The sequence below is a fragment of the Cupressus sempervirens genome, chromosome 11 (genome assembly GCF_028749045.1).
Source record: "Cupressus sempervirens isolate cs-2001-9-10 chromosome 11, ASM2874904v1, whole genome shotgun sequence".
NCBI classification, from domain to species: Eukaryota; Viridiplantae; Streptophyta; class Pinopsida; order Cupressales; family Cupressaceae; genus Cupressus; species Cupressus sempervirens.
In genome coordinates, this window is record NC_143128.1 from 645,947,187 (window position 1) to 645,974,883 (window position 27,697).

General features: G+C 36.9%; 1 protein-coding gene across 12 annotated transcripts in view; it reads left to right on the forward strand.

Moving 5' to 3' along the window:
- LOC149531417 (1-acyl-sn-glycerol-3-phosphate acyltransferase BAT2, chloroplastic-like) overlaps positions 1-27,697 on the forward strand; it is a 224,817-nt gene that overhangs the window by 53,980 nt on the left and 143,140 nt on the right. For 2 of the 12 annotated variants that reach the window (XM_089811170.1, XM_089811180.1), the window contains exon 6: positions 1,255-1,812. The exons of the other annotated variants lie outside the window; for them this stretch is intronic. The gene's annotated coding sequence lies outside the window, so the exon portion shown is untranslated. Of the gene's footprint in view, positions 1-1,254; positions 1,813-27,697 lie in introns of those variants that run through there. 12 annotated transcript variants of the gene reach the window in all.

Genomic DNA, 27,697 nt, shown 5'->3' on the forward strand with positions numbered 1-27,697 from the left:
GTGTAATTTAAAGCCTAAATATCTCACATATTGTTATCTATGTTTTCCTTCAATTCAAAAATGTCAAATCATAAGGCATCATTATATGCATGATATTCAAGCATAATATTACTATTCATATTGTGGTTCTATATTATTATGATGAATTGTGATGTGCATGATTAAAATTTTCCATATATATATATATATATTTTCAATTGTTAGTTGCTGCATTCTTAGAAAAGGCCTATCCTACAGTCATGGAAACATGTCACATCGTTTCCTGCCATCCTATGTTGTGTATGATACTAACATGTACGGATATTCTCATGCTATATTCTATCCAGTGTTCAATATTTTCTGTATCCCTTTTGTCATCATTTGTCTCCCTTTTACGTTTTCTGCTGTTGATCAGCAGGGTGTATGGATGCATTATGCTAAATGCCTGAATTATTTTGTGGAATCATTTGTAAGTATTTTATGTTTGAGAGTAACTTGGAAACAATTTTGTTGAAGTTCCTTATATTTTTGAAATTCAGTGTGTCTTCTTATCCGACTTTCAATTTCATTTTTTTAATATGTAAATATTGTAATTATATAGTAGATTTGTTGCACACTTTATTTAAAATAGAAAGAATATCTCTATTCTGATTTTGCAAACTCCAGTAACAATTTATTGGGTGTGCTGACTACCATATGGTAAAGATCGTAGTTATGAATCATGGCAGGAACTAAGCTGAGTCTTCCTCAAAAAGGATTTTTTAGCTATTTTACTTTATATATTAAATATTTTCAAATAACCACCATTTTTTTTGGGCCAAGTCCAAGCTTGATTTAACTTCAGCCTGCTGGATCTTTGTTTCTAAATCTCATGACCATGGGTAACAGTATATGATTTTTTATGGATTCTTTTGCACCCATTTGTAAACTTCTGGAGATCCAATTTACTGTTCATGCTCAAGTCCAGTGAAGAATTGGAAATTTGGAAAATTCATTTATCTCATTCTAATTTTCATAAGTTATTAGTCTGCCCGTTCTAGGAAGATATACTTAAGTCTTATCAAACTATCCAAGTTATTTTGATTCTTGTATAAGGATTCATGCTTTCTGATATTTCTATCACCTACAGGAAGTTATTTGGTAGTAATTTGTTCCAACATATTCGTGGTAGGTTGAGTCATGTTTTAGGTTATACTTGAAATTTGAAAAATTTGATGATCAGTCTAGCATTGATTTATAAGGGAAGCTTTACAAATATGGCATGTTCTTGTACAGACTGATATGAATGTACCTTGATATTTGTGACACAAATGAAGTAAGGCACGGGAGGGAAACACTCTTTTACTGGACCAGGGATGATATGTGCTCGTCAATTTTTTTACCGTGGATATTAGACAATAAAGCTGTGAGGAATGCACTTTTTTCTGGATACTGCAGGAAACTAAATAAAAATGTGCATTAGCTCTGCTATTATAACTAGTAGAATAGTATGCACGACTCTTGTGGATGAGTTGCCATGTGATTGTATTGGCATGTTACTGTGCCAGTCTGCATGCATGCAGAGTGCCTGCGCTGGTCTGCATGCAGAGTGCCCGCTTCATTGGTCTGCATGCAGAGTGCCTGCTAAATGTTCGTACTGGCAGATACGTATATAATGGCGGGCAACCTAGCCGTTGTTATTGTTCCCTATGCCATAGAATAGTAATTTATCTTCTTGTTTTAATGGTGCTCAAACTGGAATCTGTGATGCTATCTAAAATGTTGGTATGTTATATTTTGCATTGCAATATCCACGATGATAAAATTGGCACTTCCTTGAGCATTGAACTGGTACATATGGAGTTCTTTAGTTTTCTTTACCCAGCTTAGTTGACATGAAATTAATAACTTGTCAATAATACAATACTTTTTTAATGGTAATTTATTTCTGATTTCAGATGCTGACCAAGCTTTTTATAGTTTTATGTAATTTCATGATTCGAAACTAGTTCATGAGTACTTTGTTTGATGAGAGCGTAGATGGGAATGATTAAGCCCACAATGCCACACGTTGAGCACATTAATGATTGGGACTTGAGTGTAAATTTTTTGCCAAATCTCACATCTGAGGATTCCCCATTTCTGTGCAAATTTGATGTGCAACCCACTTTTGCCAATCCCCGTGACAGTACAAGTCTTCAAGTCTTCGCTGACCCTTTCTACACTCTTAGCATCATTTTCACCTGTGAGTTCACTGCACCAATTTTCAGCTTTGTGCACTTTCGATGAAGATTTTTACTTACCAAGAACTACTCTTAATGCGAACCTTGCAAGTGGGCAGTGATGGCAACCTTTCTTCTTCTTACTTCAACATTTTCTCTTATGCTAATTTTGTCATTAGTGTTCATCGCAAATAGTTAATCATCCATGCAGTGCCAATCAGTGTGTGGAAAGTACCCTCATCCTGTTTCACTCTCATGCCTCCAGTACTGCTCTTAAAGTTCCAACGTTTGCTTATGTGCACCCGTGCTGCAAATCATTGACAAAATGTTATTTACCAATTTTTGTAACAATTGGCAGTCAAATCATCTCAATTAACTGTTCCATTTTTTGATGGGTAATTATTGTACTGTATATCCACGTTGTTTAAATGTTTTGAGCATCTCTTGGCAAAGATCTTAAGAATGGGAATTTCCTGGGCTCCTATCTGTTATGTAATGCATTTTGTCCCGTCTCTTACTTTGGATCAATGGTTTAAGATTGTATCATAAGTTTACTCTATGCACCTCTGCACATCATGATGTCATATTGACACTGCTACAACATATATTGACTCCACATATATATGGTTCTCTTGATGAAACCTGGAATTTGGATCATGGTACGAGAGCACTAATTTTTGATGGAAGGCAAACATGATTCGAGTAGAGAATCACAAGCTCTGTGCTATTTTTATTTACTTTTTGCATGTGAGGCAATCAACCATGCTACAAGGAACAGAACAGTATTCTAATGATTACTTTGTGCATTCAATTCAAGTGAGCCAAGGGTAACTGCTTATAATATTTTTGTTAGAACATAATGTTATGAGGGGTCATACCTATTGTCAATTGTGGCCCCCTTTAATTTTTCTGTTGATTATATACCTATTTGAGAATTTTATGTGGGTCATCATGCGAATTTGTTTCTGGATTGCGGTTTTCTCTTTTTGCGAGTTACCTAAAGTCAAATAAACTGAAAATTGACTAAGCACGAGTGTTGTTCGAGGTTTCTATCTTATAGACTCCCTCGCTTCTTCAGTTCAAATTCAAAGGAATTTGGGTAAAAAATTAATGTGTAGGCAGTTCGAGCTTTGGCTGGTTCCTAGAACTTTTTTGGCCCACTATCACGTTTCTAGAAATATTGGAACCTGTGATTGTTTCCTTGTCTTTCATTTCTTCCAACTTGTAAAGACATGTCTGGTTCGTGGTGAACCTTTGATCTTGGAAAAAATTTTAGTTTTCAGGTAGAAAAGCAAAGTTGTCATGACTTTCATTGGTTTCTAGAACTGTGTTAATTCTAATTGGTTCTTGGCCCCAAATCATTCTTCGACATAAGAACAAAGGTGGGAAATAGAACATAAAGGGTAGAAGATGAAGGAAGCTAAGTGTTCGTTTGAGCTTCCATAGGACCCCCTGACCAAAGTCTTGTTTCTAGTAGTGTTACCTTGACAAAGGCGAGGGACCTCTGATGGAGAAAGACACAAGGGTAACAGATATAGGAAGCAAAAGTAATGTGAAATATTTGATAAAGGAGAGCATAGGGAGCATGAAGAAACAACCAAAGCCAAAGATAAAGGTAAACAAAGTGCTGTTAGGAGTTCTGGTGGTTCTAGGAATAGGTGGAAAATTGGATGGTTCTTGATTCTTGGGGAGCCTTTGATCAAGAAGATGAAGATGGCTTGAGAGGTTAAGGTTTAGTGGAAAGAAAAGCAAAGAAAAACAAGGTGTTGGGAACTTCTTTGGTTCTGTGAATCGATGGAACCTTCAATAAAAGCACATGATCATCAAGAAGATATAGGAAGAAGCATTATAGCTTCTCATGGTTCTTAGAACCATGGGAACTTTTGATTAGTTCCCAGTTGTTGCTTGCTCTCTAACCAAAAGTGAAAGAGGCCAAAGGCAAGGAAAGGTCATATGCCAAAGGGGAAGAACATATAAACGAGAGAAAAATGCCAAAGGGCAAGAATGCATAAATGAGAGAAAAATGCCCAAGGTCAAAAGGGGCATAATAGAAGAAAAAGAGCAAATAAAGGTATTAGGATTTCTAGCAATTCTTGAAATTGTAATGTTCCCATCATAAAATAAATTATTAATTAAACTTTTGTTAATGGGCCGATCGATTTAGTATATCTCAGACCCATTTTGTTTTAGTTTCCGTAGGTAAGTGTAGCCATTGGCTATCTTTGTACACCCTCTAAAAGGTTTCCCCGACCAATATTTAAGCACGGCCTATAGGTGCCGTTGGTATGCAATTTGGATTATTTCTTGTAGTGCAAATTGCCGTTGGGATTCTTTGTTGTTCGCCATTTCGGAAGTGAAAGACCTTCCGTACTTGGCTTTTCGGTTTCGGTGGAATTCAACCCACCTTATTCTGTCTATGTACCTCTTGGCTTGGATCTGGCAAGTTGGAGCTTCATTATTGTTTGTGAGCTATATATTTTCATATATATATATATATATTGTGTTCAGGTTACTTCAATCTAGCATTATCTGTATGTTGGTTTCATCTACCCCTGGCTTCAAGATCACCACCGTACATCTCTCCATAGACACCATACGACCTTCTACATCAGTCTGTACATCACCTTCACATAACCGACACTTCCGTCATCGTCAGACCTAATCCCTACCGTATGATTTGCATTATCACTACTATGTGCCTTGCACTCTTGGCTACTGTACAACCTGCATTATCACTATTGTGCGGCCCTATTGTACGACCACGATTAGTCATCGTACACCACTGCCCTCACTACCGTACGACATTATGTGGCCTACCGTACAGACAACCTCTTCATCTAGCATCACACCGCATGACCTGCACTGTACGACCATCTTTCCTAGCGTTTGCACTCTCCTTTTGGGACCGCATGACATATTACCCAAGCCATACTACTTCTCTAGTGGACTGTACACAATTGTTGATTGTTTCAAATGGAGGGGAACATGAACATCACAGTTGTATCAAAGCTACAATCCTGCCAGCTTGTGGACAGTGAATGAGAGTTTATAGTTGGAAGAGAAGAAGATCCCATTCGGTTGATAGAATGGTGGTAAAACCAGAACCGACGATTGTCGAACTCGTAGCGCTGCTAAGAGAACTTTGCAAGGAATCAGGCATAAATTAATGATACTCAACGACTCATGGAAGGAACTCTCAAGAAATTGGCAAACAATAAAATATCCGGTGAACAAAATGGTCACAACATGGACTTGGTGTCGGGTAAAGCAAACCCTCATCCAACACACGACCTTCCATGCCGTCTTTTCCTCTACAGACAGAGGCACCGCATGGAGGGAAGCAACCAACCTTTAAGGAAGTTCAAGAACAATTGAGAGAAGACTGAAAGAATGTGAATTTTGAGGAAGATATATCTTACAAAGACTATGCAGATCTAAGAGAGAGATTCATGAGGTGGAAACCGAGGATATTTTAACGATGTTCTCAAAAGGAAGTTGAGTAAAGTAAATTTGTCTCCATTTGACGGATCCAAATCCATATTTGTGCAAGCATGGGTAATGAAGGCCAATACTTTTAGCTTAATCCTATGCCAGAGAAGAAGAAGCAATTAAATTTGCGGCATTACACTTGGAGGGAGTAGTGCATGAATGGTGGCATCACGACACCATCACATTGAGGCATGACCAAATAAATACCTATGCGGAATTTATTGAGAAATTGATAGATCGATTTGATGGTAAAGATCCAAAACTTAATTTCAAAGAATTGGCACAATTGAAGTAGATTGGATCGATTGACCAGTACATTACAGAATTTCAGAAACTCTTTGTTTTGGTCACAAACATTTCCGAAAGAAGACAGATAGTGCTTTTCATGGATGGATTGACAAAACCATTGAAGGGTTGGGTAAAAGGGTTCAATCCTGCCACCCTGTTGGAGGCCATCAAGAAGGCTTGGAGGATGGCATCATCATCGATGTCATCCTCTCGAGGGTACTCATATTCCAAACCGTTGATGTTTTCGAGGGACAAAGATAATAGACCTCTGCCGAAGAAGCCGTCGTTGGACAAAGCTACCAGACAGGAGCTCCGGAGGAAGAAACTATGTTTCAACTAAGGGACTGTGGGAACTTGGGCACAGATGCCTCGAGAAAGGAAAAATTCAGTACATTGAAGTCGTGTCCGATGATGAGGACGAACAAGAAGATCTACCCTCCGAAGACAACCATCCTCATGAGGACACCACAATGGTTAGTTTGAACTGTACTAAATTGTATCATTGCTACGGCGCAAATAAATTACCGCCCTAACCGGGAGCTCGAGATGCACGGTGTTTCATGTACGAGGAACTCTTCAAGGATAAAGGGTCATGGTAATGCTCGAGCGGAGCCACTCTAAACTTCATAAACTCATCTTTGGTGAAACAAAGAGGTCTACCTACTGAAACACACGTAGGATTCCAGGTCAAGGTTGCGGGAGGGATCCTTCTTCCCTATACACAGCTTGTTCCCCAACTAAGTATCACCATGGCTAACCACATGGTGATAGAGGGTTTCTTCATAGTGGACCTAGATGATATGAATGTTATTCTTGGCATACAGTGGATGAAGACACTTGATGAATACACTTAGAGCTTCAAACGAATGGACTTCACTTTTGTTGTCGATGGGTAGAAGGTTGTTCCTTGCAGAATGGTCAATGATGGACCGAAGGAAGTTTCAACACATCGGATGGAGGCAATCTTTCGGCATGATGACATTGCTTGGGCTGCACATTGTTTTGTTTCGACAGATCTCATAAAAAGACAACGAACACCTCACCAGGATGACGATTTTCAAAATATCTTGAGTGCTTATGATGAAGTTCTTATGGACATTCCTCCAGGCATACCTCCCCATCGTGGGTTTGAACATACTATTGAGTTGGAAGAAGGCGCCAAACTAGTCATAACCACACCCTACGGCCGATCCCCAAAAATTCAAAGATGAGATTGAAAAGATGATTCAAGAACTGGTTGAGAAAGGATGGATCCGTCCCAGTTCTAGCCCTTTTGCATCATTAGTAGTATTGGTCAAAAAGGAGGATGAGATGATGTGCATTTGTGTGGAATACCATACGTTGAACAAAAAAATGATAAAAAAAAGATATCCTATTCCCAGGATTGATGAATTGTTGGATGAATTACATGGTGTAGCTTATTTTTCAAAAATAGTTCTCTGCTCTGGATACCATCAGGTCCGCATGAGGGAAGAAGACGTGGAGAAGACGGCTTTTCGTTGTCACTACGGGCATTATGAGTTCTTGGTCATGCCATTTGGATTAGAGAATGCACTTGCTACGTTTTAGTCATGCATGAATCACATCGTCAACAAACAATTGCGTAAGTATTCACTGGTATTCTTTGATGATATCCTTATTTATAGCAAGACATGGGAAGAGCACTTGAAGCATTTGAATGAAGTCCTAGAGATCACGAAGGCTCAATCTTTGCTCGCCAAGCGGTCTAAGTGTGAATTTGGTATGACAGAAATATTGTATTTGGGGCATGTTGTCAGTAAATATGGAGTACAGGTTCATCAGGAGAAGATTCAGGCTATCCTTGATTGGCCCCCCCCACTCCCCCAAAATCACTTTCGGAGTTGCGAGGGTTTTTTGGATTGTGCAGTTATTATCGGAGGTTTGTAAAAGGATTCTCTCAGCTCAACACACCATTAACATATTTGACAAAAAATGATTCCTTCTAGTGGAATGAAAAGGTGCAACACACTTTTGATAAGTTGAAAGAAGTAATGAGCACTTGTCCAGTACTTTCCTTAGTTGACTTCACTCGACCATTCATTCTGGAGTGTAACGCATTCGGAGAAGACATTGGCACGGTACTGATGCAAGACCGACACCCCATAGCCTACAAGAGTCAAAAACTTACACAAGTAGAGCATCTGTATTCCATTTATGACAAGGAGATGTTGGCTATCGTCCATGCACTGACCAAATTTCGATAGTATTTGGTGGGTGCCAAGTTTGTTGTTCGTACTGATCATAATAGCTTGAGATATTTTTTGGAGCAACGAGACTTGAACGGAAGGCAACAAAAATGGGTAATCAAGGTTCAGGCTTTTGATTTTGACATTGAATATGTGACGAGAAAGAACAATGTGGTTGTAGATGCTCTGTCTAGGAAACCCGCAATCTGCTTGTTGACTCAGATTTCAACCGATTGGAAAACACATCTGTTGGTGGAATATTCCAAAAACATATTTGCCTATGAGCTAATGGATGGCAACACTCAAGATGATCGGTACAAAGTGGTGAATGACATCATTTACTATAAGAATCAGATATACTTAGTGCTTGAATCCAAACTGAAGTAGAAAATCTTGAAGGAGGTACATGGCTCACCCTTGCATGGGCACCTAGGCTTCCTCAAAACTTATAGAAAACTTAGGGAGAGGTTTTCATGGAAAGGTCTTAAAGGAGATGTATTGCAATATGTAAGAGAGTGTGTAGTCTGCCAACAAAACAAATTCAAACATACTCTACTTGTCAGGTTACTGCAACCTTTGCCTATACCAGAACAAAAGTGGGAAAGTATCTTGATGGACTTCATTACTGGACTCCCTAAGGTGAATGGGAAAGACTGTATCTTCGTGGTAGCTGACAGACTGAGGAAGTTTGCACATTTCTTTGCCATCCCCTCAGATTTTCAGGCCGGACAGGTAGTCGATCTATTTTTCAGAGAAGTCTTTTGACTATAAGGGTTACCCCGAAACATTGTTAGTGATTGGGACGGACGATTTATTGGTAGCTTTTGGACAAAATTGTTTTGCTTGGCAGGAATAGAATTGTCCCTAAGTACTAGTTACCACCCTTAGATAGACGAACAAACATAGATGGTGAACAAGTGGTTAGAAGGGTACCTTCGGAACTATGTCTCGACACAACAATAGGCGTGGGTCAAATGGATGCACCTCGGGGAATATTGTTACAATACCACCTACCACATGTCCATCGGAATGACACCCTTCAAAGCACTATACGGGTATGAACCCCTTTCATTCATCGATACTGTACAAGGTGATAGCAGCGCACCACGGGTGAGGGATTATCTGCAGGAGGGGCAGGACATCTTGAGATGCTTAAAGGAAAACTTACAAAGGGCGTAGAATCAACAAAAGATGTACGCCGACAGACGTCGAAAGAGAAGTTTCGAGGTGGGAGATTTGGTCTATTTCAGGCTTCAACCATATAGGCAATCCTCGTTGAAGGTAACAAGGAAAGAAAAATTGAAACCATGATTTTATGGCCCTTATCGTGTAGTTCGCCGCATCGGTGAAGTTGCCTATGAGCTGGAACCTCCAGAGGGGAGCCACATTCATAACGTTTTTCATGTCTCCTGCCTTAAGAAAGTTGTGGGACAGAACATCAAGGTAGGTATAGAACTTCCATCGCTCAATGAAGAAGGGATGCTCATATTGGAACCGACTGAGATCATTGAAGTTTGTGAGAAGACCTTGCAGAACCGTATGGTGAAGGAATATTTGGTACACTTGAGACACTTGCCATTGGAGGACGTGATGTGGGAAGGTGAGCACATTCTACAACATCCAACATTGTGTTTGCTTGAGAACAAGGAAAATTTGGGATGGAGGGACTGTAATGTTCCCATCATAAGATAAATTATTAATTAAATTTTTGTTAATGGGGCGATTGATTTAGTATATCTTGAACCCATTTTTGTTTTAGTTTCTGTAGGTAAGTGTAGGCGTCGGCTATCTTTGTACACACTCAGTAATGTTTCCTCAATGGGTATTTAAGCACAGCTTGTAGGTAGTCCTTGGTATGCAATTTGGATTATTTCTTGTACTGCGAATTCCCGTTGGGATTCTTTGTTCACCATTTCAGAAGTGAAAGATCTTCGCTACTTGGCTTTTCGGTTTTGGTGGGATTCAACCCTCACCCTATTTCGTTTGTGTACTTTGGCTCGGATTTGGCAAGTCGAAGCTTCATTATTATTTGTAAGCTATATATTTTCATATATATATATATATATATATTCTGTGTTTGGGTTACTTCAATCTAGCATCATCTGTATGTTGGTTTTGTCTATCCCTGGCTTCAATATCATCACCCTACATCTCTTTGTGGACACCGTATGAGCTTCTGCATTAATCCGTACTGCATCACCTTCACATAACTGACATCTTCCTTCACCATCGTTAGACCTAATCCCTACCGTATGGCCTACACTATCACTATTGTGTAGCCTTACATTCTTGGCTATCGTATGATTTCCTTGATACCCCATGACCACGATTTGTCACCGTACACAACTGTCCCCACTACCGTATGACATTCTGTGGCCTACCGTACGAACGACCTCTTCATCCAGCATCACACTATATGGCCTGCATTGTACAACCATCTTTCCTAGTGTGTGCATTCTCCTTTTGATACCGTATGACATTTTACCCAAGCCGTATTGCTTCTCCAGTGGACCATACACAATTGTTCCATTGGTTGTTTTAGACAAAGGGGAATGGGAACATCACAATGGGAGCTAAGAAGGCCGACACTAGTAGAGAAACAACACGAGTCAAGAAAATAAAAATAAGAATGAGGATGTCAGAGACCTTTTGACAAGTTTAAGTTCCCACTTTTCTCCTTGACAAGGAAAGGTAAAAAGTTTGAGGTAAGCTAGATTTAGAAAACACAAATCAATCTTCCACCAATGAAATAAATAGTGCACAAGAGTATTACTTATATGTAAAATAAGAATGTATAAAATGCAATGAACAATCTTGCATATATAGGTGAAATAAGTGAGATAAGTGGTGGGACTCAAAATTATGTCCGACTTTCCAAAGATGGAACACATATTAGTTCACTTGATACTGAGCGAGTATCAAACATGAATGTAATAGGTGTATTACAAAGAGTACATGTTTCAATCATACAAGTGAGATTAAATCGTGAAATAGTCTTAGTAAACTCAAGCTAGGTGTGAATAGGTCAATCCTAGAAAGATTATTAGCTAATTAGGTGTGTATGACACTATTTGTAATAACACTCCCCTTAAGGAGTAATGTGTCTCAACTCCTAGGCCATGTTGGAATTTGTGTACCATTTTTTATAATGCAAAGGAGACAATCTACTTGGAGCAAAACTTCTCCCCAAAAAAGAAATGATGTAGGTGACATGTAAAAGTGTGAAAGAAGATAAGTGACACAAGGAAGGACTAATGATGATCCACCAAGCATTTGCTTTCACGATGTACAAGAATATGCCCCCCCCAAAGGAAAGAAGAGATAGACTATGGAACCAACATAAGAAAATAAAATATGCAGTGCATGATAATGGTTGGAGAAGAATACAAAATGTGATCCTTGAATGTCAAATGAAATTACTTCATTGTGGAAGAAATGCAAATTGGTGCATGAAATCATCCCATGTTAGAAGAATGTAAGTTTCTATAATTGATCTATAGGATTCAAAGACCATGAAAAATCTTTGAAAATTGCTCAAGTCTTTGGAATGTAGAACATGGACTAAAGATGTAACTGTGTTGACAGCAATGATGTTACTATCATCAAAAGTACCATCCAACTTTATAAAATGGGATTTACTCAACAAGGCTAATATGTCATCATAATAATCGTCCTAATCAGTTGTAGTGGAAACAAAATTGTGAATATCATATCACCCCAAATCATGAGAAATCGATAATGTCAGAATGCTCAATGCTAGAGAAGTAGGAGATGGAAGAGATATCAATGAAAGGTGTAGGTAAGAATGAGAAGGATAGAATTCAAGTTTCAAACAACCAAACTGTATTTTCTTTTGCATGTTGAAGGTATGAGTGTAATTGTCATGAAATTTGACAAATCCAAATGAAGAAAAGTGATACAATTTACCTCGACGATTAGGGAATACGGTGTGACTCAACGTACCATTATGTGTAATTTGTAAATGGAAATGATGTTGGTAGATACATAATGTCTCAACTCGACAAATCTTTGATGACCTTGGAATGTGGTGTCAAAACTATTCTTCGTGTACCACTGTGTAATTCAATACATGGAAAGAAAACTAGTGGATAAGCGAGTTACATAAATGGATAATGAATGTTTCTTCACCAATTTCAATAGATCCTTTTCCACGAGTTGACGTATAGGTGTTATTTTCCAACAATATTGGTGGGTTAAACTAAAACAAAGATTGTGAGGATGAGATCCACCATCTAGTCTTCTAATGGTGTGTAAAGGTCCATTTGCATGATCTTTTTGACTAGTTTAGAGTAGCTTGGGTATTGCTTGTATGCCCATAACCCCATAGATTGTACATTAAATTTTTTAGAGGTCAAGGGAAATGATCTTTGGTGATGTATCTTTTGACGAGGTGTAGCACTGGATCACAAAGGGTATCTTCAGGTAATAGGTAATTACTAGTTATGATGGGAAGGCCAAGTTGAAGGCCCACTAGGTGTCGTAGTGCTTGGATCTAGATCTAGTCACTCTCATATACCCGTGCTTTCTTGTTGTGCATGACCATTATCTTAATAATGACCAGATTCCATCATATATTTCCTAGCAAATATGACGAGGTTTGTTTAGGTCTATAACATCAACTACCTCAATCTTCCTCTTTATGTAGGTTAGGGGCATGATATACTTGTAGATCATGCTCAATATTGTAGAGGTGATCAACCTGTGCCAGTGCACAAATGTTTGGTTGGATAGACATTTGCATCCATAACACAATCTCTAGCTCACACATAAGCCAAAATGGTCATTGATTCCCAAAGTGAAGCAATTGATATGATTGAAGGTACTTCATTAGTAGCTATTATTATTTCATCTGATAGTTTGGGCAGATATATTATAAGTTGACTCATGTGAGAGCATCTTCTGATGCATAATCTAGCGCATTGATTAGTGATTATTATAGAATAGTCACATCTCAAAGCCCAATGAGTTGAGATCGGAGGCGATAAAAAAATTGAGATGTCTTGTTTTTTGGTTGAGAACCTTTTATATGCATATTATTATATTTCATCTTGCATGTAGATACCACCACATGATGCCATGCAAGAGTTGCTTAGAGAGTCACGAAGTGTAATGTTCCCTTTTTGGAACATTATGAAAAAGACATTCATGCAATATTAAAATTGACTTATGGGAGCATAACATAAATTTGTAAAAGGTCAATTTAAAATTATAAAGTGGGCTAAAAGTGACAAAGAAGGAACACGATGAAAATCCAAGAGAAGAGGATTGAAGGGTCACAACTTTGAGCATTAAAATGAGAGAAGCTTCATTCATTGGGGCGTGCTTTATAATTTTTGATTTAGTTTTGAGCTTCTCTTGGAGAAACATTCGGAGAGCTTTCAACTTTATATTCAGATCTAAGGATGGAAACCTTCAGGCCATTTGTGGTGGATTGGATGTAGACCTGATTCATCGTTGCAGTGGATACAAGACGGAGTTCATGCTGAGCTTACAAGTTCTTTCTTAGTTTTCCAATCTGATTGTGTAACTGAATTTAAGATTGGATTGTTAGATATCTGGTTATTGTATTGCTGATGTATAATGCAGTAATGCATTTTGAGGTATTTTAATGAGAATCTATTGGTTCATTTGTTGGTTTATTTTGCATTAAATATCTGTCTGTATTCTGAAAATTTCTGTGGGAGAAATCAATGGAGAAAATATCCAGTAGGGATATTACAGTGGTATTAGAGCACCGAACCTGCCATCCTGTTGGGTTTTGTCAAAGGTTTCAGTAGGAGCAAAGATATAGAAAGTTCTATCAAATGGAAAAATTTGATTAAAGTTGGCCTTGGAAATATTTGTGTTGTGGGTCTCAGATTTAAGAATTTACAGTAAAATTTATTTCTTCTGCTAACATGGTGGAGCTAAAATATTAATATTATTATTGGGTGAATAATGCTGGAGTATAGTTTTGAGATATTCGGACGATTATAACATTGGAGCTTCCATGACTCTGATGGTGGGCGCCCAATATTATAATCAATGTTCAACACAATGAATATATGGCCAAACTTTTAAATATATCTAAAGAGCTATCCACATTTGGTGATTGCGTGGTTTACCTTCGAGCTTATTATTTAAGGATGAAATAGTATGTTTGAACAACTAGAAATCATTATTGCCGAGAGTGGCACATGTCTCACTGATTCCAACTGTTGAAGACATAAGGTGTTATGGGTGAAATAGAGACTTGCATCGGCTGACGTTGATTTAGCATGGTGGTTTAAAGGTGAGTCGGGTATCATAGATCCCTTCAGTAACACTAGCTGTGAGATTTGTAAGGCAGATAGTGGTCAGGACGACACCCACCATTCTTGATGTGTTTGAAGAGGTTCACTCTCAGAAACATGGAAACCCAGTCTCAGAGCATTACAATTGGAAGCAGAGTTGCTAAAGCATTCTGCTATAACAGAGGGGCTCGAGCTTTAATCCAGGGGATGCGAACATTCACACACAGGAATTGGGAGTAAAGACAAGGACATCTGTTGTTCAAATTGGGAAAGTTAGAATTATTGAGCCCTGGATATTATTTGAAAGGCATCCAATTTGGAGGGAATCCTATTTTTTTTGCCATGTAAGGAAGAATGTGAGGCTTTTGTGCATTCCATCTGTGGGAATTTTGAGCTATATGATTCGATTTCTTTTCTCTGCAAAATCTCACCATCTCAGAGCTGGCGTCTAATTTGAGTGTCTACTATCATTTGTGACCGTTGGTCTGAATCACTGTAGACTGTTATTGCTACTGTTTGATTAGTTCAACAATAGCTAGTTGTTTGTTAGTGGTGTTCATGAGTAGGAAAGAAACGACGATGACGCTGTATATGGTTTAAGTGAGTGTCGTGTTTGGTCATCTATGCGCACAATAATGAAAGAATAGTTAATTCACAATAATCAACAATCTATGGATACCATCCCAAAAGGTGAATCGATGCTATGGCAAGTAAAGTCGGATTGGTTTGTTTCTGAATACACCTCTTTCTCACTTACGAATTTGATTAGCTTGATTAATATTCTCCAATCTGCCATAACGGAAACTAGTTTGTTGTTTCAGAATTGTAACGACAATTTTGTGTAAAAGCACATTGAAAGGAATAGTTTCTTTTTTGATTCAGGGTGGAACATTTTCCACACCAAGAGCAGTTGGATGTATGCCATTTTCCTACAGCACATGTTTGCTGGGAGATTGAACTAGAGGGAGGTTGGAATTTAAACCAAACAACAACTACCATCTGGAATCCCTTGCTGTTACCTCCAGCAGTGATCGAGAATGAACATAGTTAAGTCAGTTAAAGAAAATTATGATGTGACTATCACCCTTGCTAATAAAATCTCAACAAATTATTGCAATCAGAGCCTACACAGGAGTACAGTTTCTAGTGAATTCATTCAATAATTGCTCGATATAAGGAAACACAATAACCTGATATGGTTGAAGTTTTGTATGCAAATAAGCTAGCCGAGTTGCATACTTTCAGTTTTGCATGTGTGGGAAATTACACATAATTGTGGATAACAACAGTCAAAATATTATTGGATTTCAAGTGACTACACCATATAGCTGTGCATGAGAAGGTTGTAATAATTTGTTGTTAGCTAAGATTCAAGTCATCAATATCCTACAGTGAATAGATGTGGCCTTCCACCCTCAAGGGAATTGGAGTTGTGATTGTTGGGAATAGTCTAGCTAGCGTGCATATTGTTGGAGTTGACTCGGTATGCACCGAGGCTAGTGATAGTATCACTCTCATATTGTTTGTTAGCATCATAGAGCTACCATAAGAAGTCATTGGTTTTAAACAAGGATACTGTGTCTACAGTAATTGGAAGACAAGGTGATTGAAGAAGTGGACCTGTGACAATCACTTAATTTTAATAGGAGAATTTTGCAGTCAAGCAGATAATTGGATTGGAATAGCAGATGCCAGTCTTTAAGGCTAATTAATAGTACAATGATGTATCACACTTTGAAAATTACTCAGCTAGATGACTCTCTCAAGACTTTAGATTCTTATTTTCTGCTGAAGGAAATGGAAAGATGATTACTGCCATAGTCTGAGAACCTGTGCGCTCCATTCTTGGGAGAAACAAACAAGCCATGCTTGTGAGAAGATCAGGATCAATATTCAAGCTACAGTAACATGGTTGTCCTTGTTTGAGTTTCTAAGTATTGCTTTGATTCAAAAAAATCTCCAGTTGTGAGAGATATTGATAGCAACCCTGGAACTCCTGTTTGCTTTCACATTTCATAAGAATGCCTTACATTGAGACAACAGTTTGTGAGTGAAATGATCAGACCTTGAAGCTATTAATATCGGACTGAATACAAACTGTTTGACAAATTTGCTGTGAGAAAACGAAGTAGTCAAGGGGCAAAATATAGTGGCATCAGACTAGCAAATTTAAAAAATGACATCAGAAAATAGTTTAGCCAAAGTGCTTTTTGAGGCTAATAACAAGCTGGGACAGTTGTCACAAACAAGGGAAAAGGATCTCATCACTCTTGATTTTATTGGAATGATGTTTGACAATTGTTGAGCAATTCCCCTTAGATTTATTGCAAACTGCTCTTGCCTCTTGCCGACAACGACTAAGTCGAAATAATTCAAGTAACTGAAGCATTCAGATGGCGAGATAAGTTTGTTGGTTACTTCTTGTTTGATGTAGGTTACAAGAATTTTGGTGCCCCAAGAATCTTTTGAAGAAGACACAACGAATGAGGTACTTAATTATTGATAGTGTTCAAAATTGGGATCATCATCAGTTGTCATTTCTCGAGAAGGGCAACCATACTCAAGTCATTTTCAAAACTCAGATTGTGCAATGTTTTGCTTGATATGGGATTGTATGATTTAATACATACCATCTTTCAAAATCTATTTGGTACAATCAGGGACGAACACAATGCAGATGCTATTGCAGCCATGGAAAACATTATGGTTATGAGAATTAATAAGAGTGATGGTCATTTCCAACCACTTTTACAAACGTTGTTAGCAATCTCAAATAGGAAACAAAAGGCTTCAAAAGGTGCTTATAAACTGGTCAATGGAATCAAATTTTGGGAAGTTTCAACAACAACAGGATAATGAAGAGATAAATGCAAGGAAATGAGGGAAGAATAGATTTGTTTTACTTGCAAATGTATTTGGTCACTTGGTCACACTCGTGAGAATAACAAGGAAGAAGAGTCAGCTCAAGAAGTGCATATCAATGTTTAGGATGTTGATAACTCATTCATCCAACTTCAACATCATGCAGACCATGAGAGGGAAGCCACTATGGATGATGGTAAGGATCATACTATCATCCTATTTGGTGGTTTGGAAGTGGTTATTGACAAGCCCAATCATGAGAATGCTTGTCTACAAGATATGACAAAAAATGCAAATGAGCCTCTCCATGAGGATGAGCTTTTGAAAACAATGACGTGGTACTTGATGAGATAATACATTTTGAGATGGAGAACCATTTTGAAAATGATGCAGCTGAAAATGGAAATTATTCCAACCAAGGAGATGCCAAATCTAGAATAAAAGAGTTAGAGAAAAATGAAGCTACTATAGGGGCTGATTTGAAGGACCAATCAGAAATTCCATTCCTAGTTGATGATCTTGGAACATATAATTTGGAGGATAACTTGAAAGTATCAAATGATATGGTCATTGTAGCCTTAGTGCACTCTGATAACACCTATACAAACATCAAATAAACCTTGTGTGAGGTTAATAACGTTGAAAAGGAGAAGGGAATAATGAATGGAATCAATAGTGCTTACCTTCACACTCTTAAGGATGCATTGGAAGGAATAAAATTAGACTACTTGAAGTTGCTCAAAGACAAGGATATGACTATCAAATATGTTAAAGATAAAGAGGAGATAGATGAGTTATGTCTTCAACTAATTATGACACAATACTCGTTACATCAGGCTGAAAATCAGATTTCTAGGACAACTACTCACCAAGATGATGATCAAGAACCTAAGGCTAAGGAGATCATACAAACAGTAGAAGAGATTCAAATCTTTGGTTAGAATAAGGAGAGTACAATATATACGCTAAGGCTAAGGAGATCATACAAACAATAGAAGGGATTCATACCTTTGGTTAGAATGAAGGAGAACACAATGTATACACTTCACCATATCTATATGTGGCTCATTATGTTGAAGAAGTCTATAAGGACCAACATGAAGACACCCACGAGAACTCTGATTATTATGATAACAACAATGCATCTTCAAAATGTCGCATGGACAGAGATGAATAGAGTGAAAATAATTTAGGGATTTCACTTGACAATGATCTTTTCATTAATAGGAATAATGATTTGGCTAATAGTATTCATTATGAACAAGAATATGGAGTTAACAATCGATGCTCGAATGGGTTTGCTATTATCTTTTCAAAGAGGGCTCAACCTTTAGAAGAGAGTGAGTTGTAGATTAATCTCATTTTGAGGCGCATACCTTATGAGATGATTTTACTTCTGGTACAAGGACATTGACAACATACGTGTCATTCCCGTTCCTAATTCATATTATAGTAGTAGCACGTGGTGGTCTTATGAGCTATAATTCATACATACTTGAGATGGTTTTGGTTTTGGTGGGGTGATTTATTCGTCAAGTTGGCCGATTTATAATGATGATAAGTTGATAAACACATTTCTACATCCAAGATCATGCTGACAAGTTGATTTGGGATCGTGGAGTTAAGAGGATGATGCGTTATGTGGGCTATGTTGAGTTGCTTCACTCTTTGAGAATTGACACAATGTTTAGAGTAGCACAACAAACATAAGAAACAATTTCTCTCAAGATGACATGGGATCCAAGGATCATAATGATAGATGAGTTGCATTCTTATTTTTGGTACTACACAACATAGCAGGTCCTCACGTCAAAGTTACCGGTATGGGCCATAGAGATGCTTGTAGATGGATATGGGATCCTGGTATTGTTTTATGGACGAATGATTTCTCAAGGATAAGTAATCTCGAGGAGAGAGAGGACTCTAATGTCCTCTTTTTGGGACATTAGAAAATTTGAAGATATTCATGTACTATTCAAATTGACTTATAGAGCATAATGCAAATATATAAAAGGTCAATTTAATGTTATAAAGTGGTCTAAAAGTGACGAGAGGAATAAGACAAAAAGGTAGGAGAAGGGAATTGAAGGATCACAACTTTGAGCATTAAAATGAGAGATCATTCTTTGGGGTTATGCTTGGTTTATCATTTTGGATTTAGTTTTGAGTTTTTGTGGAGAAACATTGGGAGAGATTTTGGCTTTCTATTCAGGCCTGAGGATGAAAACCTTTAGGCCATTTATGGTGGATTAGACGCATACCCGATTTATCGTTGTCGTATGTTCGAGACGAAGTTCACACTGAGCTTACATATTCTTTCGTAGTTTTCTAACGATTTATCGTTATAGTATACTCGAGACGAAATTCACACTGAGCTTACATATTCTTTCGTAGTTTTCTAATCTAGCTGCGTAATTGTATGTAAGATTCGATTGCTAGATATCCAATTATTGTATTGCTGATGTATAATGCAGTAACACATTCTGAGGTATTTTATTGAGCATCTACTAGCTCATTTGTTGGTTTATTTTTCATTAAATATTTGCTTATATTCTGAAAACTTTTATGGGAGAAAGATTGGAGAAAATATCATTTAGGGACATCACACAAAGAGTAGCGCCATTGAGTCAGGCACGAGGTCATACACAACATTCACCCCACTCTGGGCAACATGACCTACCTGCAAATCACTCTATTGTTGTAGAAGGGGATATATTTAAGAACTGGGTCCATATTTAAATTAGAAGACTTCCAAGGAAAATTTCCAAACATTGAACAATTTTTTTCAATTATGGAGATGCTAATTGTTGAGACAATTATTGTAAAGGATTGTCAACAACATTTGAGATGAATTGGATGTGTATGATTGTGTTCAAACTATGCCTAAAAGAGAAGTGAGGGAAAGAGTTCCCCTTCCTCCCAAGTGCTTGATTATCGAGTCACAAAAATGCTGGATGAGCTAAGCTATGTGCATAGATGTTTGTTCAAGGGGCCTTCTGGCCTTGGGTAGGTTTTGACATACATGGGTACATGGGGTATCCCATGATCAAATGTTACGACAAGCTTAAAAATATTGAAAACAATAGAACAGAGTTAGAGAAACATTAATCTACCTATAATCACTTTACAAATAAACCATAGTACTTTACTCAAGGAAATAGTAAAACCACTAAACATACATTATTGACAATAAATATATGGAATTCCATATGGCTCCCTCTTTGTCTAGGGCATTTTGTGGCGAAGATGTTCTCTCACTGCTAGGGTTTTTGCGACTGGGTGGGTTGGTTGTTGGTTATCCTTAGTAGTTGGTAGAAGAGATTAGGCACCTCATGGTTGGGGTGGCCAATATGACTTTTTTTGTGTGCTCCGCTTTTTTGCCTCTTATGTCGTGACTTCGTCTATTGTGAGGGCTCCCTCCTTTACAAATAAGCATATTTCTCCATTGCATAATGGTTTAGCTATTCAGTCACAATGCAGTGTGCTTGTTTCCAACATCTATGATCTTGCATTGATGTTGGCAAAAAGCCTTACTAGGGTTTCTTATGCTGAACATCAGGCTAATGTGGGGGTGATTTTTTCCATTGATCCTATTAGGAAAGGTGTTTGAGGCTAAGTTGTTTCTTGTATGTTAATCTATTGCTCTTAATTTGAATGATGAGGAAATTATTGAGATTGATTAGTGTGTCTCTGACCTCTCCACCACAATTATCTATCAATTTAGGGGGTTCTGGCCTAGTCTCGTGGGGTTTCATGCTTGGATTCCTAAGTGTTGGAAACTCATCATTTTAGATTTGGTTCATATTTTTCCTATGGCCAAGGGATTGTTTATTTACAAATTTGCTAATGTGACAAATAGAAATCATTCTGTGTGAACATTTTTTCACTTGGGAAGATAACTTCACATTGATGATTAAACCCTAACATCAAAATTTTAACCCTTCTATAAAATGTCAATTTGGGTTAGACTACCCTACCTTCCTCTTCATCTCTAGGCAGATTTGCTCCTTGAGGAAGTGTGTGAGGTGCTAGGAGATTTTTTGATGGTTGATATAGAGTCTTCTAGTATTCTTCTTTCAACCTATGCTCGTATTTTGGTAGATATTGATTCTTCTAAGGTGTTCCTTGTAGAGATATGTAGTTATTAGTTTATATCACCTACACTTCTGTAGATCATTATTTCTAAGAGTAAATGGATTCAAACAAGCTAGTTATAAAACCCTTAGAAGATGATCTATAACTTCCTATCTAAAGCATACAAGATCTACGCAATAGTGCTCTTTGATTTGCAACAAAGAGACCATGCAAGTAACAATATTTTTAGTGGTGAACTTTTGCCAATTGGCCAATTGCAAATGTTACTCACGTCGATAAATTAGCTAATAATTATATTAGGCAATTTCATTGGTTCACCTTGTCAATTAAAAAAATTGACATCTTTCTTCAATAGTTTGCCACCTTATTATTGGAAATGGTCCACTTACCTTACATTTTTCACCATCAACTTAAACATGGTTTCTAATAGTAAATTTGCCTACAATTTTTGGATGAATGCAAGAAATCATCACCTGACACGAATTGCGTTTGCCAATATTGTGACACTATTTTTTTGGCACATTCACCAAGAACATTAAATTTCTTTGGTTTCTAGGCCATGCTACATACTAAAATTTGCCTCCCATTACAACTGAATGCTATTACTATTTTGAAATCACCTTCAAAATTGAAACGCCACCACCATAGGCCCACCCTATTCATCAAATTTCAATCTCCTAGTTGTCGAATGACGCTTCATTCCCCAAAGTTTAATAAATGAGAAGGTGATATATTACAACTCGCCAATTTTGTAGTTACAACTTGTTTGAATCAGTTTACAATTCTCGTCTTTGAGGGATACTAATACTGTGAAAACTTAAAAGTAAGTCGAATAATATAAGATTGATGTTAATGTTATCATTTTGTTGGTGTTGAGATTTTACAATGTTTCCTTTCACTTATAGAGGATATGGACACAAATTGTCGAAGTACTTTAGATATCATCTTGGTTGATGGAACTGTTAGTGTGAAAACCTAATGGTAAGTGACAAAGGATATACAAATAAAACTAGTTTTTTTCTTCGTTTTTATTGGTATCTAGATCTTACAGTTAGTCCAGTTTCGGTTTACTTTCAAAGGCCGTAAACATAAGTTGTTGAGGAATTTTTTAGAGGCTGAGTCACTGATGGACCCTATCACTATGAAAACTTTACGATAAATGACACTAACTATCGAGAATATATTACAAATGATTTTTATTTTTTTTTCATTTAAAAAAATGATGCCAAAAGGAATGCTTGATTAAATCCAAGCTCACTTGTATATTTAATGATTGTTTCTCAAGCTTTCAGGTTAGCCAACACTATTTTATGTTTGGCCACAAGATGAGAGGTCTAAAAAATGTTGACCCATTTGTCTAGCGATCTTGTTAGTGCTTTTAATGTGTTACCTTATGTGGTCGTTGGTTTTGGAAAACTATTTTGTCCTTTTAACTCTGCAAGTCATCCAAGTTGTTAGTTTTTATAGTCAACGATAGGTTGAAAGATTGTTTGTTAATATTCATAAGCTGGGAGTTGACAAGTATATGGTTAGTTCAAAGCATTGCCTTGTCACTAGCTGGCAAGCTCAAGATGGCTTAGGTCTATCATGATGCACACTAGCGAATGATCACCATCTATCTTGTGAGGCGTCATGGTTATTCTTGAAATGATGTAAAAAAGCATGCCTAATTAAATCCAAGTTCATTGGTATATTTAATGTTTCCTTCTCAAGCTTGTGATTTAGCAAGCACTATTTTATGTTCAGGTGCACGATCATAGATCTAAAAAATGTCGAGTCATTTCTCTAGCGATTTTGCGAGTGATTTTAATGTTTTAATTTTTGCGGTGGTTGGCTTTACAAAAGTGTTTTGTCCTTTAAACTGTGCAAGCCATTTGAGTTGTTATTCTTTACAATTAGCTAGAGGTTGCGAGTTTATTGTTTGTTAATATTCATAAGCCGCGAGTCGACGAATATATGGTTAGCAGTCAAAGTTTTGCCTTGTCGTTAGCTTGCAAGCTCAAGATAGTTTATGTCTATCATGATGCAAGCTAGCGTATGATTGCCACCTTTTCTGTGAGGCCTAGTGATCGTTGGCATTTTGTTGCTATGTAGCTTGCAGCGTTGCAATTTAATATTGAAACATTTTTGTAAGCAACAAGTTAGCAAATGGTTGCCATGTGTCCACACACATCTTGAGAACACATCAAATTTCAAATCAGCAAGTTTTATTAGTGTTTGCCATTTTTAGCTAATAGGACAGTCATTTTTATTTGAGACCTTTTACAACGTAGTTTATTCCCTTTTATTTTATTATTATTGTTTAATGCCATGCATTGTTATAAAATGTATTTATCTAGGATCTTCGCTCTTTTTATATGTTTATTTCGTAGGTATCATATTCTTGGTTGCAGTTTGTTTTAGTAACAAATGTCAAGTAGAAAGATTCCTAAGAGTGCCCTTCGAATGAAAATGCCATCCAAAAAAAGAAAAAATATAAAGTCATAGTTTCAGGGCCCAACAAAGACACCTATAACATTTTGTTCAACACTTGTACCAAAAGATGGCTTTGCCATAGAGATTGTTCCAATTGGAAGCCAATGTAGCTAGACTAGAGCAATAGAACCCTTTGGTGATGGTATTGCTTCTGGTAGTGTCGTTGATACTGATATTCTTGTTGTCAATGTTGGTGATGCTAGCGTAAATGTTGGTGATATTGCAATTGATAGTGCCAGTAAAGCTGCTGTTGGCAAAGCACATAAGAGGAGGAGAAATGGGGAACATAAAACCAAAATTTCTAGCAATGTCGATGATGTTATTGTTGAGATCTCCACGGATATTGGTGCAAATGCCATAGAGACAAAGTCGTAGATGTTGGAAAAACTATAAGTATCAATGATCTTATTGCTAAAAATGCCACATATATTGCTGACAGTGCATCTAGGAGTGGAAACAAATGAAAAACAAAGATGGGGCATGAGTGGGACCTGACAAGGCCATTTCGATTGAATTGGGCCTAAAAGTACACATTCATAGTTCCAGTGCCAATTTTAGACCCAAACAAAACTCCAATTGAATGCAAGTGCACAATTTGCTCACGGAAACTTGAAAATAAAGTAAAATTGCAGGTGAAATTAGATACAATTAAAAAACATATTGGCAAAGCATATAAAAAAAATCAATTGATGGAAATAAAAAATCAGTTGTCATATGGAAATCTAAAGATGATTGTAAGCATGTCAAGTATGCAGAGGAATGTTATACGATTTAGGTACAAAAGGAGAAACCAAGACGCCTAGTAGGTTCACTTCAAGCTCAATTCCAAAGAGTAATGAATGCAACACATGTGGCTAAAACTGTTTAGTTTGCTACTCTTTTCAATCTTTTGAGTAGGGGTCCAGATTATTTAAATATCTAAGTGTTCCAAGATATCCTGTGTGTCAGTGGTCTATAAACAATGGATGAGATTTGGCGAGTTGTCTAGCTGAAGTGGAAATAAATGATCTACGAGGAGTAGAGGAGTAAAATTTCATTGCATTATCTTTAGATGAGGTTACAATAGTGGACAATACTTATTTGACGTGTACTCATGTGTATAGTGTAATGAACCATGCCTGCCATCACCATCCTCCTTGTGCTGTTAGGATAGAGGACAACATAATGCAAAGTGTGTATGATGTAGCGAATAAATAATTAAATAAAATAGCTAGTATTGTTTACTTTACACTTGCCGAAAAGATGGTGTATGTGGGAGCAGATGGAGTTGCAGTGATGCATGGGCATAGGAATAGTTTATGTCTAAAGCTAAAAACAACAATTGCAATTTTCATAGCTCCCATATATTGCATGGCCCACAGACTTAATTTAACATTTAAAACTATACACAAGTATGAAGAGGTAGCTAGACTTGATCAACTAATTCATGATCTATACACATTTGCTGAAGTTCCAAATGTTTTTCAAAATTTTAGAAATTTGCTGAGGGAATAACTGATGGAGATAAACTCCTTAAGGATGTTGAGACCAAATGGATCTCAATTCGTGGACCCACGGAATGAATTTTCTCAGAATATAAATCCTTGGTTGGACTAATGGAGAAAATTATAGAGGCCGCAAATAAGGACCAAGGTCGCAATCCTTAGGCTTAGACTCAGAATTATAAGACATATCAAAGTAGCCCAATGTCATGAGCTTCTGCATAGGTTAACTGATGTTAGGACATTGTTAACCTTGAGTGGGATTATCCCACTGCTAGACAAGATGAATTCACTTGTAAAACAAACCCAAGAGAGATCTATGTATATTCAAGAATACGCTATGCTTTATAGATCGCTTATTTTGGCTATCTATAATCAATATCTAAGAAATTCTCCATTCAGTGATGCATAATTTAGTCAATAGAAATAGATTATAGATTTGAGTCATGTTGATAATGTTTTACGATTTAATGATCATGACGAGTTATGTATCCTTGTTTGTGAAGAAAACATACCAATGTACTATTATGGCATGTGTTCTACCACTCATACCACTAAAATAAGGAATGGACCTATAATAGTGGAAAGTTTCAACGATATTGTTATTTCTATGAGGACCAATTTACAAAATATTGCAAAAGAAGTTTCATTAGAGATTCTATTTTGATTCCCTCAGGAAAAATTGCTAGAAGACAGTTCTATTTTGTATCCTAATTTTTGGAGAATGCTTAATGCAAAAGGTTTTCATAGTAGGCTATTGGAATTGGTGAAACATTTTGATGACAATGCTAGTTTCAAAGTAGATGGAAAGGAAGTAAGAATGAATAATCAATAGAGCTTAGCTTGCACAAGAATCAACCCATTTTGCAGCAACAATGTATGATCAAGTCAAGGTTATGGATAAACCCTATGAACTGGGGTAAATAACACGGTGTTAGGCAAGAATAAGTCAGAGCCCAATGTTGTAGGAAGAACTCTCAGAATACTTCAAACTTGTTGACTCGTGTCAAATGATGATATTGGGTTCTGTTGAGGGTGAAAGAGCTTTTAGTGCGTTGAAATTCTTGAAATGAAAGACAAGAAATAGACTTGGCAAGAACTTGGAAGTTTGTTTGAGGCTTTATACTAGTTGGTTTAATATTGAAACATTTCCTTATGACAGGGCACTAACACACTCAAATTCCATATGTGTAAGGAGAGGATTAGGCAATGTTTCGAACAATAAGGACAGTAAAGAGAAAATTGTATCAACTTCTAGTGGCCATGTTGCGACGAACCCAAATGAGCAATTTGAACTTGAAGGTCGGGATGAAGAAGAAACTGCAGTGTCATTTGATGAGATGGATTTACAATTGGATTTGGGTCAGTAGTGATAAGTTAACTGTTGAGTTTCACCATCAAGGTATTTAATATTTATATTTTTCCTTCGATAAAGGATTTCACGAATCATGAATCATTTTGTCATGTTCAAATATTCATCTACTGTGCTCCATCATTCATTATATACTTTGTTAACATCATCAAATTTCCACAATTCATTTGTAATTAAGTTTTTTTTAATCTCGCGATTTGATTGCGCATATTTTGTTGTGAAGGTGCACAATCTTTTTTAATATTTGTTAAGTAGCGATATAGATTTAAATTAACAAATTGCAATTAAACCATAATTTGCCACTTGGCACAAACCTTTGTGGGACCATGTTCTAAAAAATAGCAAATTTAGAAATCATTTTAATAATTTTTAATATTGCATGTTGTGAAAGATAGACCTACCACCAAATTTTGAGAAAAGCCATAGTTTTCCACTTAGCAAAATTAAACAATTTTTTTTTGAAATCATTTTAATATTTCACATTTTGTGAAAGATGTGCCCCAAATTGTGATGATGAAATTAAATAATATTCATTAAGTAATTGTAGGTCCTAGTTCTAATATCAATGACGCACAACAATTTGTAGTGTTTCATTTTTGATTTAGAAATACATGCAAAATTATCAATTTAAAACTACTATCGATCTTCCCGACCTGTGAATATCAACGACTTGATTGGAAAACTACAGTGAAGAGATTCTTTTATCATTATGCTATAAACTTATTGCGCCCGTTTCCACTATTTCTCTTATTAGGGGAACTCGATCACTTCACAGTTGCTTCAATATCTATGAAGATCCCAATTAATGAATTTGTGTATTTTAGATGGTCAAAGCATCAATATCTAACAAAATAGGGAGAGTTTTAACTTTAAAAAGATATTTGCCGAATCCACACTTAGGTTATTACCAAGTAAATTAATTCTTAGTTGTCACCTTGTTTTTCTGTGACATTTC